Source organism: Coffea eugenioides, chromosome 7, assembly GCF_003713205.1.
Source record: "Coffea eugenioides isolate CCC68of chromosome 7, Ceug_1.0, whole genome shotgun sequence".
Lineage (NCBI taxonomy): Eukaryota > Viridiplantae > Streptophyta > Magnoliopsida > Gentianales > Rubiaceae > Coffea > Coffea eugenioides.
In genome coordinates, this window is record NC_040041.1 from 17,046,544 (window position 1) to 17,061,384 (window position 14,841).

A 14,841-nucleotide genomic window follows, 5' to 3' on the forward strand; every position below is an offset into this window, starting at 1 on the left:
TTTCCTGTTCTTCTCTCCCAAGGTGTACTCTTTGCCCAACACCTCGAGATCTTTGATCAAGTCATTGAACCTGTAATACATTTTGTCAATATCCTCAAGAGGTTCAATTTTAAATGATTCATACTTTGTGACCAAGATAGCCTTTTTCTGTTCTCTCGCGTTGTCACCACCCTCATGAATTTCTCTTAGCTTATCCCACATTTCTTTGGCTGATTTACAACCTTTTACTCTAATTGATTCGTTTGAATCTAAGGCACTATAAAGAACATTCATGGCTTTGGCATTCAATGTGAGATTAGTCCTATCTTGAGCATTCATTTCAGCTCTTCATTTTGGCCGAAGCAGCCCTGTATCTGCATCAAGAAAGTTAGCTTCATGCGGTCCTTCACTCACAATAAACCATAGCTCAATATCAATAGATTGCAAAAAGATAATCAACCTTTCTTTCCAGCTAACATAATTAGAGCCACTGAACATGGGAGGCCTAGTAACAGATTGCCCCTCAACAAACATAGCATGACTGGTTGTCATCTTTACTCCAAGCCGTTAGAGCTTAATCTCTAGGAGACCAAGCTCTGATACCAATTGTAAGGCCCAAAGACAACCTAAGAGGGGGGGTGAATTAGGTTGATTAAAATCTTAAACAAATTTATGCAATTTTTGCTTAATAAAAATTTACCTTCTTTTCTAGTAATGATCAATCAAATAGATTAGAAGAAGAGAGCAATATTGATTCGAAAAATAAGTATAGATAAGCAATGAGAATTTTATTAAACAAAAAGAATAAGATAGAATATCAAACCGATTGTCTACCAAGCTTTCCTCAAACTTGAAGACCAATCACTAGGTTGAGCAACTTCTCTTTGATGAAAGATGATCAACTAGATGTACAATGGAGGGAGCACTTCCTCCTTGCCCTAAGCCTTACTTAGTCAAGCTAAGAAGTTTTACAATCACTCAGATAACCCTCAACAAAGCTACACTAATGAAACTTTCAACCACAAGAGAAATGCTCACAAGAAATTCACACCACTTGGAGAACAAATCTAGCTTTGGAGACTATTTTCTAGCTAAAATATCTCTTGAGATCTTGTAAACAAAGTGTGCAAAAGTTCCTTCTTTGTTCAGAATCGTTTGTATTTGAAGGGGACCAGAAATGGGCTTCATTAATGCTTCCAACGGATAGAAGGCAGATGAAGAGTCAGCTAGCCGTTGGGGCTTTCGGACGTCCGACGGCTTAGTCATCGTCCGATCCCATCGTCCGAAAATCAGTCAAGTTGTTGTTCGGACGTCCGATGGGATTTTATCGTCCGAGCTTCTGTGTCCGAACGTCGTCCAGAGAGTTATCAAATCTTCGTGGAATTTTTAGGACGTCCGATGAGATTGATGTGCGTCCGAAGCATGCGTCCGATCCTTCAGGACGTCCGATGCTTCCTTACGAGCGTCCGACAGAGTCTTGGCAGAGAGTCATCAACACTTTGTGGAATTTTTAGGACGTCCGACACGTTCGATGTGCGTCCGAGGAGTACGTCCGATCCATCCGGACGTCCGATGCTTCCTTACGAGCGTCCGACAGAATCTTCTTCTCAATGATCTTCATCCTTTCGGACGTCCGACCGATTCCTTCGGACGTCCGACATGAGTGTCCTGTTTTTGCTTCTTCTTTTGGTTGATTTTCATTTCTTGACATATTCGTACCTGATTCTTTGATAAGCAAAAAACACTTATATTTGAAGAGAGTTAGATAAACATTTCAAAGTCCTTTGTGATCATCAAAACCAAGAATAACATGCTGTATTTCAACTTGAAGGAGCAGCCCGAGCCTGGTGGAGTGTTATAAGGAACAAGTGGGAAAGGGATCAAATTCCAAGGACTTGGATAAACTTTGTACGAGAGTTTAATGAGAAATTTCTTTCTCCACTTGTTCAAGAAAAGAGAGAAGACGATTTTATAAAGCTTCATCAAGAAACTTTGAGTGTGGCTGAGTAGGAAACACGATTCACGAAGTTATCTACGTATGCTCCAGAATTGGTGGCTACGGAACGGAAGAGAATAAGACGGTTTATCCAAGGATTAAATTTAGAAATCCAAGATGCCCTTGCCGCAGCACAGATTGAGACATTTAGTGATGCTCTCAAGAAAGCGCAAAGGGTGGAGAGCACAAAATCCCAACTGAGGGCCTTTCAAGCGAGGAAAAGAGATATATCCGATAGTAAACTAAGGGAAATTGAACCACCACCCAAAGTTAGAAAAGGAGTGGATGGAGTAAAACTATCACTTCCTTCACTACTCATGATAAAGGAACCAGAAGGGACTCTGTCACGAAGAGCTCCAGTAGGACAGAAACAATCAAAGAAAACCTCACAGGCAAGTCAAGTCACAATGCCTCGCCCGACCTGTGGATATTGTGGAAGGACAAATCATATCGAAGAAAACTATTGGCTAAAAGGGTGAAAGTGCAAGGGATGTGGGAGCACTAATCATAAAGTTCACGACTGTCCACGGAGATATCCACGAGAAGCTACTACTTCACAAGGAAATAGAACTGTCCCTCAACGAGTCAATGGAGGAGGAAACCGACCAGTAGCATCTGCAAGAACATATGAATTGATCACACAACAAGGTTCAGGGTTATCTGAGATTACAGAAGGTATGAATTTCGAGGACGAAATTCTTTTAAAGGAGGGAAAGTTGTGAGGACCCGAATTTTTCTTATTTTATTTTAATTTACTGGCTTAATTAATTATTTACTCACCCATTTTCTCTGAATAATTTATTTCAATCATTTTAAACTTATTTACATGGAACTATGGCTTACATGTATTTTTAAAATGACTTGTTACAAAAATTAATTTTTGGTAAGCTCGTTTAGTGAGAATAGTGAATACGCATTTGGAGACAATAATCGAATCGAGAATACAATAAGTTTGGAAAATTGGAGACTTGTACATTAGTCTTGAAATAGGTATTTTTATATTTAAGTGCTCAAGTATTAGTTAGTTATATTATCGTTATAAGAATTTATTAGAAAATTCACTCTATCGCACTTAAATTGGAAGTACGCGTTTTCGCGCGCGAGATTAATTGAGAGACTTTAGACCCTTATTTTTAGACCATTAAGAGTGAATAATAATAGTATGAACAGAAGTGCATTAGAGGTTTAGTGCACAAATGAAATAAACCCGAGAGGAATCGGGCACGAAACGTGCACAAACGCGCACTATTGAAGGGTTGACTTTTGGAACATTTTTGGCCACACACTTAAGCTTCTTCAAGAAGCTTTTCCACCAGCCATTTCTCTCTCCTTTCTCCCTCAAGACAGCCGGCTCTCTCAAGCAAGAAGGAGCAAGAAACTTTCTTCTTCATTTCTCCCAATCCAACCATCCATTTCACTCCAAACTTGCAACTTAAACTCAAGACCACTTGGAGATTCACTTAAGCTAGGAGAAGAGCTTGCTTTCCACATTTTTTTTGAGCGTCAAGAGGCCAAAATTTTCTGCTTTGTTCATCAAGTAAAGTAAACACCGATCAACTACTAAAATCTTAGTTTATGGAAGATATCTTGCACTCGTGTACTCATAATTTCATATGGGTAGCTTTATTTATGTTGAAAATTTGGTGTGTGGGCTCTATGAAATCCCACTATGGCTTGGTGGACTGATTTGATGATATTTGATGTTGTTTATGTTGGATTAGTGTTTAATCTAGTGGAAATAAGTTGTGTTGTTGAAGGAAAACTCAAAGAGGTAAGTTGAGCAAAAAGGGACAATTCTGCCCTTGCTATTTCCGTGCACATTAGTGCACTTTTTTGTGGTTCAATTGATTGGATTTCGATGTAAATGTGTAATATGGGTTGTGTAGAAAGTTTCATCAAAACATTACGTGATTTGGATGGGTAAAGGTTGAGATTTCGAAAATTTGCCAAAACTGGAATTTTGTCCCGTATTGCTCTGGCAGTGTTTTTGTTTCAGCTATAACTCTTTACTCCAACATCCAAATTGAGTACTGTTTGCGGCATTAGAAACTAGACACTCCCAGTTTTTCAAAGGTATAAAATGCATGCCCTAATTCCACCTGAGTGAGCCGTACCAACCTTGTAAATTTGTCTGTCCTGTTTCACATATGTACTGGAAGTGATGTTTTGAGCTGCGAATTGATACTCAAATATGAGCTAGTTGTGGATAGAATTTTAGAATGATTCCTTCTAAGAAATTGTAGGCTTATGAATTTTTTTTTCAATGCCACTGACCACACTCAATTCTGAGTTGAATTGAGTGAATTATGGCCAAATTACAGATCTGTGTCATTGCTTGAAAACCCTCATTAAGATCTCCCATAAATTAGCCTTCCAAATTACCTCTGAGATACTCAAGAAGAGTCAAATGAGCCAATCCATCAGGCAAAACTCGACGGACACCATTAACATATAAGATTGCTTCCTTTGACTCCTCTACTTCCGTCCTCACCATTTCAGTGTCCTCCAAAGACCCCATTTAGTCTCCGTGCTCAAGACTCTTTTGAGTACGATCAAATTGGAAATTTTCTGCCGCTATATCTGTACTGTACTGTATCGGTCGACACAATCTGCCAGATGAGAAATTCTACAAGTCGAAGACGACGCAGACGGAGATGCCCGGACAAGAAGAAAAAAAATAGTTATTTTATTTTGGACCCAGAACTCTTTTGCAGTTCCAATTTAACCTCAGAATTATTTTAAAACAGAATTGTTCGAAGGAAAATGTTATTTCCACTTTTACTATTTATTTTATTATATATTCTAAAAAACGAAAACTACATGATTAGAATGATAAGGAGCATAATTAACAAAAAAGAAGCGCAATAGATAGGGTATTATTTGAAATATTATTTGGAATAATTACTGTAGCACTTTTTATGATGTGATATATGTGAGATAAAAAGGTGATTGGGAATATAAAAAGGTGGGTTGGAAAATGTATTTATGATGCAAGCGAAATATTATTTGGGATAAATTTTGTATTCAAACACTCCCGTTAACATTTTTCTTTCTAAATTTTTGAATTGGGTCATGGGATGGGTAATCATTTGACCTCTTCACATTTAATTGTGGTTAGGCCATGGCTTAGTTTTAGGCTAAAACATGGCTAGAATTAGAGATTTTGGTTTAAATAAATATGTTTTGTTAGGGACGTAAAATTAGTATTTTAAATGTCAAGCGTGTAAAATTTCTTTTGGTAAAATATGAGGAATGTTTGTGTAATTTTTCATTCTTTTATTACAACAAAATCCTTCAGGTATTCTCGCGATTGCTTTGCTTCCTTATTTTCATGATTACTGATTAACCGACAAAGGTAAGCAACTCTTATCTAGGATGTAGGAACTTTGTGACACATTATATTTATTTCTTACATAGGTACGTAAATGTCCGATTTGGCTAATTTTAGATCCTAATTTTTGAGTAAAAATAAATTATGGTACTTGTACATTTTCTTTCAAGAATATTTAAGTGATTTGTACAATAGAATTTTTATACATCATTTGGGAGATGTCTTCTTGAAATTAAAATAAGAGTAATGTAACTATTACTTAATTAGTTAGAAAAAAAGGTTAGAAAAAGTTCTAAGAATTAATTACTAATGGGAACGAATATTAGTAACATGGTGAGTATCTATATCCACGTGTATTGCAGGAGAGGTTTTAATGAAGGTGTCTTGGATGGCTTCTAAATCTCCCATACTTTTTTTTCTAGATTTTTCATTTACTTTAATACATAAATTCAATTAAAAAGTTTGAAATAGTATGATTTACAACTAACTAGTATTGCAACCCGTGCTATGCACGGATTTACGTTTAATATAATTATAATAGTAAATGAATTATTTATATTAGTTACATGAAAAAAGGTTAAAAAAATTAAAAGAGTGCTATTTTAGTATCTAATTTATATTGTATTTATGTACTTTATTTAAAACCTTAACGTATATTATTAAAAAATATGAATAAAGGTCAAAAATATCTAAAGAAATATTGAAAGTACATCAACCACAAATTGTTACCCCTCCCTTCCATGTTCTCATTTTCTGCGCCACTTCTTGTTAACATTCCTCTACTCTTCATTATTCTCTTTCTTACCTTGCTAATCCAAACTTCCCACATCCCTCCAGGCTGCAACTCTTCTCTCTCACACAAATTCTATCTTTTCTTCACCCTACCTAGGGGTGGCAATTTTCGACACGACCTGAAAACACGACACGAACCTAACACGAAATCAATGGGTTTGGGTTGAGGTTTCGGGAATTCGGGTCAGAATCGGGTTAGACCCGATGAACCCGAAAAGAAAACAGGTCGATTTCGGGTCAACCCGTGGTGACCTGATATGACCCGATATGACCCGTTTACGAATTAAAAATAATTTAATAAATATACAAATAATTTTATCTAACTAAACTAAGTTATTCTTTTTTTCAAAGGCATTAATTACTTAATCCTAAATGAATTTATTTAATTTGTGTGAAGTTGAAATTATTATATTTGGACAAATAATATATTATATTATTTTTTAATTTTATATTGTTTTAATTTATTTTATATTTTGTTTGGGATAAAACACTTTTACGGTGTTTAATTTATTTTAGATTTGGTTTGGAATTATTTATTTAAATTTTTATTACTTGATTATGTAATTAGTTTTGTGAGAAATTGATTTTATTAGAAATTACAGTGATAAATTAATAAATTAAAATTAAGTTTCGGGTCATTTCGGGTTGACCCGCCAACCCATCAACCTGAAATTTTCGGGTTCGGGTCAGCATACCTGACCCGTCACGGGTTGGCGGGTCGGATTCGGGTCAACAGATTTTCTGATGGGTTGACCCGAACCCGACCCGTCAACCTGATTTGGACCCGAATTGCCACCCCTAACCCTACCCTACTTTTATCAAATTATGCGATCTCTTATCCAATTTTACAACTTATTTACCTTCTGTCCTGTTACTCTCCATATATAGTTGTAAATAATGACCAAATTTTCAATTTGTTCTTTAACAAATGAGTATGGGTATACAATTTTATTGACTTCAAATGGGTAATCCAATTAAAATTCATTAATAAGTGGCTATTAAATAGATAGATTGAGACTACCTATTTAGACTTAATTAAATTAGATGTAGATTCAAATTCATTAGTAAGTAAATTTAAATAACTACAAATTCAATAATTATATTCTACCTTTTGCAAAGGCATATTTAACATTATTTTCTTATTCTTTATTTTTTTTTAATTTTTGTTAAATTTTATCCTATTTTCTCCCTCCCTTCCATTAAAGTTTTAATTAACTCATTAAGTGTTAATTAATTTCTTGCATTCACACCTAAATTATTTTGAGATTCTTAAATAGCAACAAAATTGAAACTCCTTTTGATCACCATTATTGGTTCTTTTGTGTAACTTTTTTTTTATGTTTTAGGTAAAAATTTATTCATTAATGCAATGTGTTCTTATTTTTTTTTATTACAATGATATCTTATTTTGTTATTCAAAGCATATTGGAGGAAAAAAAATAAAATTTTGTAGTGGATTGTAAATGGATAAGATAACCAAAATCATGTAAAACTAATATCTATTTGATCCACATAAATAACCCATTTTGATAATTTCATCAATTTACAACTACAGCTTCCTTGACTTTACCCTCCCCAATCCTATACTCCTATCTTTATGCTCCTTTTACTATTTAGGATTTAATATCTTCTTTTACCCTTTCCAACCCTATAATCCAGTCTTTCTGTTCCTTTTATTATTTAGGATTCATTATCTCACTTTTCAAGTGTTTTTTTTTTCAAATAAAGAGTTAGAATTATAGTCATCAAGGAAAAGTAATTGGGTGTAACTTTGGTGAAATACTACTATTTTTTGTGATAATCACCCAGGATAATTGTTTTATCAAATATTTGTTTTAAAATTTTTGATAAACATTCCAAAAAAATAACCATTTAAATGCCCCTTTTATTAATTTAAAATTCATATAAAAATTTTGTTTTATGTGCACTTTCTGATGTACGCGTTATATGCAAATTATCCAAATGAAAGTCCGAGCATGTCAAAAATTATTTAGATGACATTGTATGTCAAAATGTTTATTTCATTAGTTGGAATAATCGTCTAATAGGATAAGTTTAAGGCTAAAAAAATTTAATTTAGTTGCAATAGATAAAATGGTTGAAGAATGGTTATAATTGGATATGTTATTTGAAATATTTGACAAATCTATTTATATACCTGGAAGAAAAGTGCTAAAAATGTTACTATATAAATGATTAAAAAATGGGACTAATCAGATTATTCCTTAGATTTGACAAATCAATATTTATTAATCAAGGAATAAAATGGGCTAAAGTGATAAAATTGTAATGGGGTGAATTAATATGGGACTAGTCAAATTATCCAAATTTATTTTCTTTACTTATGAAAGGAAAAGTGGTCAAAATCTAAAAACAAACTATAAATGATTTATTAAGCACTCATTTGAAGTGGGAAAGAAAGTTTTAAATTTTAAATTTGAATTGTCATAGGAGTAGTTGTAAATAACACTATTTCAAACTTTTTAATTGAATTTATGTATTAAAATAAATGAAAAATCTAGAAAAAAGTAGGGGAGATTTGGAAGCCATCCATGAGGCCTCCACTAAAACCTCCCCTGCAATACATATAGATCCGATGACAATTCAAATTTAAAATTTAAAACTTTCTTTCCTACTTAAAATGATTGCTTAATAAATCATTTATAGTTTGTTTTCAAACTTTAACCCCTTTTTCCTTCCATAAGTAAAGAAAATAATTTTGGATAATTTGATTAGTTTCATGTTAAAATCATTCACCCCTTTGCAACTTTATCACTTTGGCCCAATTTATTCCATGATTAATAAGATTGATTTGTCAAATCTGAGGAATAATGTGATTAGTCTCATTTTTTAATCATTTATATAATAATATTTTTAGCACTGTTCTTCCAGATATATATATAGATTTGTCAAACATTTAGATAACATACCCAATTATAGCCATTCTTTAACCATTTTACCTTCTGCAACTAAATTAATTTTTTTAGCTTTAAACTTATCCTATTAGATAATGATTCCAACCAATGAAATAAGCATTCTGACATACAACGTTACCTAGATAATTTTTTACATGCGCAAATTTTCATTTGGATAATTTCACATATAACGCGTACATCAGAAAGTGCACATAAAACAAAATTTTGATATGAATTATAAATTAATAAAAGGGGCATTTAGATGGTTGTTTTTTGGAGTGTTTATCAAAAATTTTAAAACAAATATTTGTTTAAACGATTATCTTGGGTGATCATCACAAAAAATAGTAGTATTTCACCAAAGTTATGCCCAATTATTTTCCTTCATGACTATAATTCTAACTCTTTGTTTGAAAAAAAAATTGAAAAATGAGATAATGAATCCTAAATGGTAAAAGGAATAGAAAGATTGAAGTATAGGGCCGGAAAGGGTAAACATAAGGTAATGAATCCTAAATAGTAAAAGGAGTATAAAGGTAGGAGTATAGGATTGGGGAGGGTAAGAAGCTACAGTTGTGGGTTGGGATGAAACTATCAAAATGTATGATTTATATGGGTTAAATGGATATAATTTTACGTGATTTTGGTTATCTTACCCATTTACAATCCATTGTAAAATTTTATTTATTTTTTCTCCCATATTCTTTGAGCAACAAAATAATACATCATTGTAATCAACAAAAATAAGAACACATTGCATTAATAAATAAATTTTTATCTAAAAAATTACATAGAAAAACCCATAGTGGTGATCATAAGGAGTTTTAATTTTGTCACTCTATAAGAATCTCAAAATAATTTAAGTGTGAATGCAAAAAATCAATTTATACTTAATCAGTTAATTAAAACTTTGAAAGAAGGGAAGGAGGAAATACGTAACGGATCTTCTGTCCCACATCCTGTGCCATCTCTGTCCCATTTTTATTATATTGTCATTTCTCCTACATAAACACCATGTTTTGTTTTGTTTTTTCCTTAAGATCCAATAACTATTAACTGAATAATATACAAAATTTAACAAACTCAAAAAATCAAAATGCATAAAAAATTAGATTTTTATGAATTTTCTCTGTATTTTTTTAATTTTCTATTATATATTACTTTTTTTTGAAATTGTTGTATTTATTCTTTATTCAGTTAATAATTATTGGATCTTAAGAAAACAAAAAAAAAACTAAAACATGGTGTTTATGTAGGAGAAATAGCAATATAATAAAAAATGGGACAGAGAATGGCATAGGGGTATGGGACAGAAGATCCGTTGCGAAAGAAATAGGATAAAATTTAACAAAAATTAAAGAATAGGAAAAGAACATTAAGTATCCTTTGCAAAAAGTAGAATATAATTATTGAATTTGTTACTAATGAATTTGAATCTAAGTCTAATTTAATTAGGTCCAAATAGGTAGTCACAATCTATCCATTTAATAGCTACTAATTAATGAGTTTAATTGGATTGCCCATTTAAAGTTAATAAAATTGCATACCCATACTTATTTGTTGAAGAGAAAGTTGAAAAATTGGTTATATTTACAACTATATATGGAGAGTAACAGGATATAAGGTAAATAGGGTGCAAAATTCGGTAAGAGATTACATAATTTGATAGAAGCAAGGTAGAGTGAAAAAAAATGTAAAGTTTGTAGGAGAAAAAAGAGTTGAAGGGATATGAAAAGTTTGGGTTAAAAAGGTGAGGATGAGGGTAATGAAAAGTAGGGAAAAGTTAATGAGAAGTGGCACAAAAAAATGAGAACATGGTAGGGAGGGATAACATTTTTGGAAGAAATTATAATCGAAGGAGGAATTTAAAAAGAGTAAGAAATGTACGTAATTGTTTGTATAATTTAGGGCACATGAAAGTATAGTTAAAAAAAAATGAGATTTTGTAGCAATAGTTCAATATATGATAAAAACTTCCTCTTTATTTATAAACTACCACATTGATGGAAGTTAATTCCTAAAAAAAAAAGTAGAAATCTATATCATAAATTGAGCGACACAAGGGTTCAATTAAATATAACTGAATATTTAACTTGATAAGTAAATGAAATACTTACAAATATTTTGCCTTCGATTTGATAATCTTCTATGAAGGTGAGAACATTCTTCAAACCAATCAACTCCAAGTCCGAATACTAGTATTGGGGGTTTAATTAATTTTGTTGAATTTTGTGGAGTTTGTACTATAAGTGAGAATGCACGATTTTTGCATAAATTAATGTGTTGGTCGAGCAATGTACCACTATATTCCTAACAATTAAGAGCATACGGAATTTAGAATTATCATTTGTTTTACAAAGTTTGTAAATAATATTTTATAAAAATATATATGTATAAATAATTTATACTTTCCCTTTTAAATCTCTACAATAAGAAGCATCATAATGAAATATGAATCGTGTATGCCTGTCTTGGAGTGCAAGGTACAGGTTACCACTGGAATCTCTAACTTGTATGTTAACATTGTATTTGTTAAGAAGAAATTGTGATATACAATAAAAAATGCAATTAAAATTAAAGATATATAAAAATAATTACCTAACAATAGTGTCGACTACGTCATTACAATGGATACACACCATTTTTGAAGAATGAAATTGACATGGTTGTCCACAATTTTTACATAACTTATGGAACATATTGTCTATATTAATGCTTTGAATTTAAGCAAGTATCAGAAAATATTTAACTTAAAACAATTCAAAAAATGTATAGATTACAATTATTAATTCAAAATAATATGTAGATAATTGTTCATTAATTAATTAATTGAGAATTTTTAGCATAGGTGTGACTACAAATGTTTTCTCCTTTGTAATCTGACGAGTTTGAAATTTAGGCGCTGTTGAAATATTTGTAGGTGGGCATGTTTCATGGTGAAATTAAGTTGAGGGCTAAGATCGATACTAGAAAGAAATTGAAAGAGATCGATACCAAAAAGAAGTTGAAAGAGATGGTAAATTACGATTTTTTGTAAAATTATGTGGTTATCTCGTATTAATGGGGTTGGAGGAGTTTTAAGTGGAATTGCTAATTGGAGGAGTATTAATTGAAGTGGGAAGGTGTGTGAAGGGAGAAGTGTTAGTTGGAGTAAAATTCTTACTTGATGGAAATGTGATAGTGTGTTTCAAACGTGGACATAAAGTATTTTAGGAAATAAATTAAATGTAAAATACAAGAAAAATGGAATTGATAGTAGGAAGGTTTGTGGAAGTTTGTTGCTAAAAAATCCTCCTCAAATTTATATAGATATAGATGATTAGTTGAGTTAATAAGCAATATGATTGGTTCACTTCATAATAAACATAGAAGAGTCATCTATAAGGACTAGTGTGCAGCTATGTATGGTATTTGTTCATTGGCCTATCTGCGAATGATATTCAATAGGCACTCGTTAAGATGTACTTCAAGTGTTAAAATATTGAAAAAATAAAATTAATTAGAAAAAAGTATATAAATGGAAAAGAGGTTAATAATTATTAGTGTATACATAAACATGGTAGGTTGAATGTGATTTAGATGTGTTAAGAGTATTTATTGAACACCATTAGAAAAACCCTTTGATCTTTCTTGTGACTGATTGTTAGGGTGGTTGTCTAAATTTAACCTTTGGTGAAAATTATCACCTATTAAACTCAAAATCTATATGACGATTATTAAGAAATAAATTAACAAGGAAAAATTGCAGAAGCGTACTTTGATCCATGTTGACAAACTTGATACTTGAATCCCTAGAGATTTTGGGGTGGCCTTTCAGGCAATGTTTTTCGACCGGTCGAATTGCGAACCGGCCATGGACACCGTTCGGTTCATATCTTAGTTTGACCTATCTCAAGAACTGGTCAAACTCGGAAAAAACCGTTAAAATCGTGAACCACAGTTTTTTATTTTTAAAACATTTAACTTCCTATTTCGGTTAGCCACCAAGTAGTAGTACCAATAAGGCAATAACCAATGGCTCTAACCCTAAGGCATAAACTAAAGAGTTTTCTCTCCAATTTGCAAATACGCCGCCTGGCTCTCTCTGTTTCCTTGTCTCGGTCAACTATCAAGACAAAAGCCAATTTCAATTCTCTTCTTCAATCTCCAAGAACTCCAATTTTCTTTTGTTTTCATTTCAAAAGTTGATGCACCAATTGTTCTTGCATTGAAGTGCACGGCTTAGTTAGCCTCTAAAATTTCAAGCCATTACCAATTTACCAGGTTAGTTTACCTTTTCTTTGTTTTTTTTGTTGCTCTTAGTTGGTTACTTGATGTGCATATGCTTTTTATGGTTCGTATTTTTCCTATTTAACTTAGAATTATGGGTTAAATTAAATATTTTGAGTTGATTTTAAAATATATCAATTGTTGTTATATAAACTTTAAAGAAAAAAATTCAATTTTTACTCTATTTCTTGTGAAATTTCAACAATTGATGATGTCTTTGTTGGGTCTCTAGCCAGAAGCATTACATTTATTTAGTGAAATGTGGGTGTCTGAAGTTAGCTTGCCAGTTGTTTGATGAATTGCTTGAGAGGGAAGCGTTTTGATTTTATTAATTGTAGCATTTTGATTTTTATTTGGTGGACGCTACTTGCTACTTGGATAATATGGCATTAATTGATAGGGTCCTGAACCAGAATGGCACTCTGGCTCAAAATTTTTTATTTTTTTTTATCATTTGGGTGGCCTGAGTTTCAAAGGTGGCAGGACCATAATCTTTGGTCTGTCTAGCTAAAAAGCACAGCTTTTGACCAAAGCAAGTTTCATATCCCCATATTCTCCATTCCGTAATTGAAAATGTCAACCAACTCGTTGCAGACTTGGTATACCAATTGATTATGACCACGTAGAAGATATGTACGCTTAAATTACGAAGAGCTGAAATTATGATGAGTTAGATGAAGAACTTGAAGAAATTCCAGTTCATGATCAAGGTTCAAATTCTCAACCATTTGAAGGTTAGTTTCATGTATTAGTAAAAGCTGAAATTATAATTTTTTTATCATTTCCAACTGAAATTGGTTATTAGTTTGATGCAAAAGTAAAGTTAATATTGTATTTAATTGTTCAATGTGTGTATAATTAACTATGTTGATTTCTTTAGATAACGAAGATGAATGGGAAGATGTTGATTTAGAAGCATTTCAACGTAGAAACTTTTTTAATGATGATGAAGATGATGATTAGCATTAAAGATTCAAATGGTAATTTGTATGAAATTTATTTGTGTTCTTTTTTTTCTATTTTTAAGATTTGGACTAGTTGGTGTGATAAAACTAACATAAATTTTGTATTTTTGTCAGTGGATCAATTATGCTCTTGGACGATGATGAAGACTTGTCAAGATGGCTTTTTTTAAATACTTGTTGTCCAAGAATGATGAAAAAGATGATAAAAGCCTCAGAAATTAGATTTGCTTGGATTTTTCAATTGTTTTCTAGAATTAAATGAGTTTTTATATTGTTCTTTGTTATTTCTAATATTTAGACTATTGGACATGGGATAATATTGCTCTTATGTTGGTTGTGATTTTAGCATCTATAGTTCTATTGGACTTTATTTAATTTCAGAAGTTTCAATGACTTTTATTTTATTTCAAAATATGGTAGTGGTCTGTGAAAGGTCTAAAATTTTTTTAATGATAGGTATAATTGAGATGAATTTGTTTGGTTAAATTTATAGTTCTAAAAATTCATGTGTGTTTGGAAATATGTAACTTTTTATCATGTGATATCTATGGAATATCTTAACCTATGCACGCACAGGTGTTTGTGTTTATATAT

At 31.8% G+C, this 14,841-nt stretch overlaps 1 long non-coding RNA gene across 1 annotated transcript in view; it reads left to right on the forward strand.

The window, feature by feature from the left end:
* The window catches only part of LOC113777575, a 26,342-nt gene extending 12,086 nt beyond the window's left edge, over positions 1-14,256 (forward strand). Inside the window, exons 2-3 of the long non-coding RNA XR_003469203.1 lie at positions 13,877-14,016; positions 14,163-14,256. This is a non-coding gene — a long non-coding RNA (uncharacterized LOC113777575). The remainder of the gene's footprint in view (positions 1-13,876; positions 14,017-14,162) is intronic.
* The last annotated feature ends 585 nt before the right edge of the window (positions 14,257-14,841 follow it).